Source organism: Varroa destructor, unplaced genomic scaffold (genome assembly GCF_002443255.2).
Source record: "Varroa destructor unplaced genomic scaffold, Vdes_3.0 BEIS01000004.1, whole genome shotgun sequence".
NCBI lineage: Eukaryota > Metazoa > Arthropoda > Arachnida > Mesostigmata > Varroidae > Varroa > Varroa destructor.
This window is the reverse complement of record NW_019211457.1, coordinates 1,430,484-1,437,128: the sequence shown is the minus strand read 5'-3', so window position 1 is coordinate 1,437,128 and position 6,645 is coordinate 1,430,484. Positions and strand designations below refer to the sequence as shown.

General features: G+C 39.6%; 1 long non-coding RNA gene across 1 annotated transcript; it reads right to left on the bottom strand.

Moving 5' to 3' along the window:
• Positions 1 to 470: 470 nt before the first annotated feature.
• LOC111249647 (uncharacterized) lies at positions 471 to 4,408 on the bottom strand. The gene is made up of 4 exons (XR_015327112.1): positions 4,266 to 4,408; positions 3,686 to 3,957; positions 985 to 1,278; positions 471 to 567 (listed from the first exon to the last, which is right to left on the bottom strand). It is a non-coding gene; the product is annotated as an uncharacterized LOC111249647 (long non-coding RNA).
• Positions 4,409 to 6,645: the final 2,237 nt, after the last annotated feature.

Genomic DNA, 6,645 nt, shown 5'->3' with positions numbered 1-6,645 from the left:
TGCAGAATTCGATCCGAAGGTATTGTAGCATTGAGATGTCACTCAGCCTTAATAAAGTGACCACTGATAAATGCAAACTAACTATTACTGGCAAGTATCACAGTCCTTCCTTTTAGAATCTTCATTTTCACCGACGACGCTTTAGCTAGTGGACCTCTACTTGTCGAGTAACGTCTACAGAATTGTGACCGAAAATAAAGTTCCGAGAGGTTGTCAAAGCAGCTTATCCGCTTTGAAATTGTACTTTTTGTTGTATAAAATGGACACTCCAGTTATCTCCCATAGTACTTCAGTTTTATTGTAATTATAAAGTATATATTGACATGCTTGTCATTATTGGCAACGTTGCATAAAAACGCATTTATTTCTTAATAAATATATTCACTACTTAGCAGCTAAAAATATCGTACATAATTATTATGAATGCAAATGAAAAAGATCTCTTTGCATGATGCTATTTATTTCGATATCCCGCACAAATCTTTGTTCTTTTCCCCAACTTCTATTGGCCAAATCAGATCCATTCAAGTTCTGAACTTTTTTCGGGAGCACATGACGCATGATTACCTAATAACAGTCAATACATATGCTATTAGGTGGGGCAAAGCCCTAGCGGATTATCGTGTTAAATGCCATTGACATACATACAAGAATAAAGTTTTCACTTCGAAACAATCTAACTACAATATTTTTCGCGCGTCTGATGGAGTTCTACCGATAGTATAGCAGTTACATAGTGTGACTGTCGGTAATTTTACTAACTTTAAGCCAGCGTCGCGCTCGGGCCTTTCCTGCTAACAGCATTTAAATTAATCGAAAAAAATCGTCACATAGCGTAATCACACGCTTGCGGAGATACATGTACATGTATACTCATATAGCATTTTGTAATCTACACGGATAATTAAGATAATCTAGAGGATAATTAAGAAAATGGGCTGAAAGCTAATAAGAACTTATACATTGTTATATGTGCTTTGATACCTTAGCACGTATCTGTACGCATATCCATCTCCATGGTCTAGAGCGTCTGCCTCGCTCCTGGTTTGGTCAAGCGCCAAAATTTCCGCTTTTGAAAATGGAGAAACTGCGCATATTTCCATTCACTGATAGGCGTCTCTAACAAAGCTTTGCACAAGATAATCAGAGATATTTTTTAGTTTCTAGGTGAATATCTTATCCTGTTACTTTTTACTGGACGAGAAGAGAGCAGCCGAAAGCAGACAATGATTCCCTTAGATGTACTCACTTCATTGTTGGGCTTTATCAGTAGGAGTTCTGTAATTAGCATACGAATAGCACTGATCTTTCGTCACACACCACTAATCTCTATAGGCTGAAAGGACGAAAACTTCACGAAGCGGGATCGATGCGGGGTTATTATATAGACGTATGTGAACATGCGGCTAAAGCCCAGCATCGATCCTACTTTGTCAAGTTTTCGTCCTTTCAATCTATAAAGATTAGTAAATATTGTAAAGATTAGCGTTAATGAATCACTTAAAAATTAACTTAAAAAAAATTCATGCAAGAGGACGAAAACTAGGCAGAAATGTTTCATATTTGTAAGTAAATTTATAGTAGACATGTCTTAAAAAATCCTTTAGCGAATCGGCTAGAAATGCGCATCCTAGTATATGTTTCAATGCGCATAATTGAGGAGTGGCTCGTTTTCAAATCGTTGAAACTTCTGCTTGAAAATACGACGCAGATAAAATCAGGCTCAATATGTACCTTTTGAGTTTCGTAATGTTTGCGATGAGATTTATCTAGCGAAGATAGAGAGAATAATGTAGAGAACTTTCCGCTAACTATAACGTTTCGTATTTTGGATTGGCATAAAATTAGCATCGCACCAACTACGTTAGCGGTACCCCTTCACATGTCATTAATCATAGCCGTTCGATAAGTTCACCCGAGCACGCGGCCTTTGATTTTAAGCCCACAGCCATTATGCATGATCCTTTAGTGTACAATAGAGCGGCAAGAATAATAGAGGACTGGGATGCGCCTACAGGTCCCAAGTTAAAGTTATTATTAACTAGACCGATGTGAACGAATGAACGTGTCTATCAATATCGAGATACGGTATAATTGCAAAGTAAAGGAACTGACAAAAGGCCGCTACCGGGAATGGGATCTGCGGTGTAATTGGGGTCAACACGCGACAATTTGTCTGGTCGTGACACGAAAAGGACTGACAGCTTGGTGCCTAGTTCTTGCCTTAGTGGACGGCTATGCACAGCCCGCTCCAAATTGATTGAGCGATCTGTCTGGGTAATTCCGATAACGAACTAGACTCGACGCAACACACAGAACCTCGACCTTTATAATGTTCCTTAATGATATCAACTATGCTTAATACTTTAAGAGGCAATGTGAGCCTCTCAGTATTTAACGAGGCAATTGCAACTGTGCCTTTTGGACAAAAAATTGCCCGTAAGTGCTAGTCGTCGGCTAAAACCGATTGAGGTGAGTAACGTTATTTTGGCTCGACCACATTCAATATCAAACTTGTATAATTTTCATATCCAAGTAACCACAAAGTACACATGGGCCGTTTAATAAAAAAAAATGATTCAAAATATATCATAGGACCGACATGGACTTAATGGCAATTATTTGAAATTGAACGTGTTTTGTTAACATAGAAATGAAGCGGGACAAATTGGATACCTTTTCCATTATGGACATATGGAGCACAATAGATGTACGAAATTTCTGCACCCGGTATTGCCATTATCTAGCAGTGCTTCGAAATGCTTTAGGCCCTTTCTAGCATGAGATCTACATTTGGCTTGGAACCTCGACCATCTCCATGGATATGCTCAAGATCACTAAGCAAACAGGTTACGACTACACCAGGGCTGCATTAGCAATTACTATGACAGATGATGCAGCCATCTTTCCCCGATGCTCCCCCCGAATCACACCTATTTGTACATAAGTAACAGTTTAATTTCTTAAAAATTTACCTTGCTATTAATCTTCGTTTCAATCTTACTTGATCATTTTTCTATGCTTTGCCACAAGCCTTTGAACTGAGTTCGAATTCACCTACTCCGGACTAGAAAGCAGTTTTGGTGTTTTCACCCTAGGCGTTAACACCGGTAAACTAAGCTACTAAGGAGGACGACCGGAGCTATTGGGAGCATTGATTTGTTCTAGGTCGATATGGAAGAGATGCGTCACAAAAACTAAATGCATTATTCGGGATATAAAATTAACATACAATTATTATCATGGTTTCTACTGATTAACACCCGAAATAGTCAGATTCGAGCAGGTTATAAGAATTTTATCTGTAACCTAAGCTAACCTAACCTTCTGAGCGGTATCTTACTAAGCGTCCAATGGTTTTTTCTTCCTCTGACGTTATACACAGAGATTCACAAAATGGTGGAGATTATGGCTTGTGGTACAACAAATTGGATACTCGGCAGGCTTCGCGTTGTGTGTTCGAGTCTAACTAACTAAAAGACTGTGATTCGAAACGTATTAAAGCTCTAGATTTAAATGATATTTCGATTCCTGATCTTTGTTTTAAATGAGGCTTATCTTAAAATATCAGCGAGCTGAATTTGGTCAAATCAGATTTTCCCATGAAAAATGAGTATCTTTCAATTACACTCTTTCCTAAACTACATAAGGAGTTATTTTGGTTTTTATCCTCACTTTTACCTACCCACGCTTGGAATAGGGTTCGTGACAGCGTTCGCCCCCAAGGTTACTCGCTTCGAGAAGAGTCGCCAAAAAAACAACAGTAGGACTTCTACGTGTAGTGTTTCCTGCTCAGGCTATAAGCGTAAGCTACTCAAACCCAGACACGACCTCAATTTTCCTTTGAGTTGTATCACAAAGTATTCGAAGGGTTAAGCGGATTTGACGATGAAATGGCATTAGAGAGCTTGGCCTCTGGAGTACGAGTAAACTTTTATTCGTCAAAGACGGTGTTTCCTGAAAACCGGGTTTAGAGACAAGACTATGTATATACGTACACTTGTATATAACTGGACTAAGCATACATTCTCACAGTAATGACTCGTATTGATATACTACTACATTGATAGTACAATGTCAGCACTGTTACCATGCATGACCTAATAATATAACATAGCAATGCAATACTCATGATAGTTCTTCAGCAGAACATCTTTGGTGGAAAATGTATAGTTTTTCTGGCTATCGAGAGACGAGAACTCTGATCTCCATTAGTTGCTTGACAGCTAACATATCGACAAGCTTAACCTCGTGCGATACCGGACCTTTTCCGTAAAGGAACAAGTCGCATCCACCATCCTCTACGTGACCTCTATAAACTTTACTTGAACTTCGATTCGAATTTTAAATCATTTTTTAAATCTAACATGGAGCACAGGAAATGGTGGCTGTTTTGAGCAAACGCGTTGGTCTTTTTTCTGGCTACATTTATCCATTCGATAATTTCATTATTGTTTTGTGATAAAAATAGTTACGGCAGAAGCGCGCGTTTTTGAACAAACGGTACTTCTACATTGAATCTACACATGTTGTATCTCTGTCTAATACTAAACACTGCATTATATAATATTATACCGTAGTATATAACAAAATATAGTATTATATAAGCGAAACATTCAAATAGGCACAATAGAAAAATGTTTATTATTTGTGTTTTTAATATTTTTCGAAATTATTCCTTATTTGTTTTAGCTGCGCGAGGGCTGCTGTGCCACCACATGTTATTATTGATCGCTCGATAGTAACCAAATTTACAATGTCTAACATAGTCAAAAGGCTATATTCTTTAGGAAGAGAACATACGAGTATTAATGAAATATGTTGTTTCCTTTGTTATTATTACCATATAGGCTTCTAGCGGCTTGTCAGCGCTAGCCGTCCGTTAGCCAGGTAAGGTGACAACCAGGCGAATAGAAGCAGGCTATAAATTTTCACGTGAAGCTTTTTTCGCCGAAACGCAGCCCACTCCACGGGCTCAGTGCTAAGTGGCACCTGCCCGATCCGACCGAGTTTCATAGCCAGCGCGAACAGTGGATAGGCTGTAAGCCGTGTCTCTGCAGACTTTTAAATCTCCATAAGAATTGCTTCCGTCGGGCCTGTACTAGGAAAACGGGATACGGTAACCGGATGTAAGGGATGGGGAAAAATGGGACAAGGTGGGAGGCAAAGAAAGTGATGAAATTAGCAACCTGGGTACGTGCTTCTGTTCTAGCTGGCCTTGTACGCCGAAAAGCTCGGCAGTCGGCGAACCTGATAAAAAATACCTCGGGACTTTACCGAGAGGCCCCTCTCAAACGTGGACCAGTATGAACAGTTGGGTTGCCCTGCCGGAACTGCTTGTCCTGTTGCCGGTAGCGTAAAGATATCAAGCCACCCCCATCCACATGTGACTTGAGATATGCACAGAGAAAAGCGGAATTTGTTAATTTCACACAGTCATACTACTGCAGTCACCACAACTAGAACTTGAATTCTTGCGAGTTGGACCCTATGAAGCACGCCCACACTCACACAATTTGCTATAGTGTACTATATATAAGCTACTCCGTGCTATGTGCGCTAGCCGGGGTGGTGACAGGCGGAAGACGTTCATGCGGAAGTGACTGCTCCTGTTGTACTCTAAGGCGGGAAAAAGTGTCACATAAGCTTGTTTGTCAACTTGCGAACATTTATAGGAACCTTTTGCTGCCATAAAGAATCCTATTGAATTCGCTAAAAAGAGGTTGCTATTTACCTACTCCATTTTATGTTTTTTTTTGCTGCTCCATTTAGCCGCTCCATATATATATTTTTTGCATGTTACGTATTTTCTATGTTATAAACACTGGTAGCAGACAAATTTGACGTCCTGCGCCGTGCGCTTCGTTGTACTGTCGTTCATTTTCATTCAACGACGTTGTTCGTTGATGATGGCAGGAGGGATGCGTATGAGCAGTGTTATTATCATTGATTATATCTAAATGGTGGAACAACCATGATCGCAGGAAATTTTCCCAGTATATAGGCAAAAAAACATATCGATTTTTCATATCAATGGTGATGAAACATGCACGAGCATCAAAATCGAGGGTATCGATAATTGATGACTCGCAAATCGATCCATATAGCTTAGAAGAAAAAAAGCTGATTACGTTTGCAAGATAAAGTGAGTGAAGACTGTGAATCACTACTGGGAAAAGTAAACAGGAAAAAATATAATAATAAAAAATAATAACAACACAGCAATGGTCATCTAAACATGTAAAATACCTTAGCGTTATTAACTATTCCACACTTCGAACGAGTTCCCGATAGACGTTATCTGTAACATGTTTCATTGTAACATGGAGCAGTTACGTATACATTGTCGGAAGTGGTATGTTTTTTTACTTAGAGAGTGGGTCAAGTAACGGGCGCCGTATACAGCGACGGAGTTGTAATAGAGCTCGCGATTGCTTGTTGCAGGTTCGGGCTGTATGGCGAAGGTAATGGCATCATCTGCTTTACAAACGGAAAATGCATCAGTCGTTATGCGCTTGCCGATTGGCCACGGTCTTGTTTGTTATTGCCGTAAAAAGTGGGTCTCATCTTCGTCTTTGGCCAAAAATAGTTGCGCTTGTAACAGGGCAGATTGAGCTCTGTGCCATAATGTGTGAACATACTGAT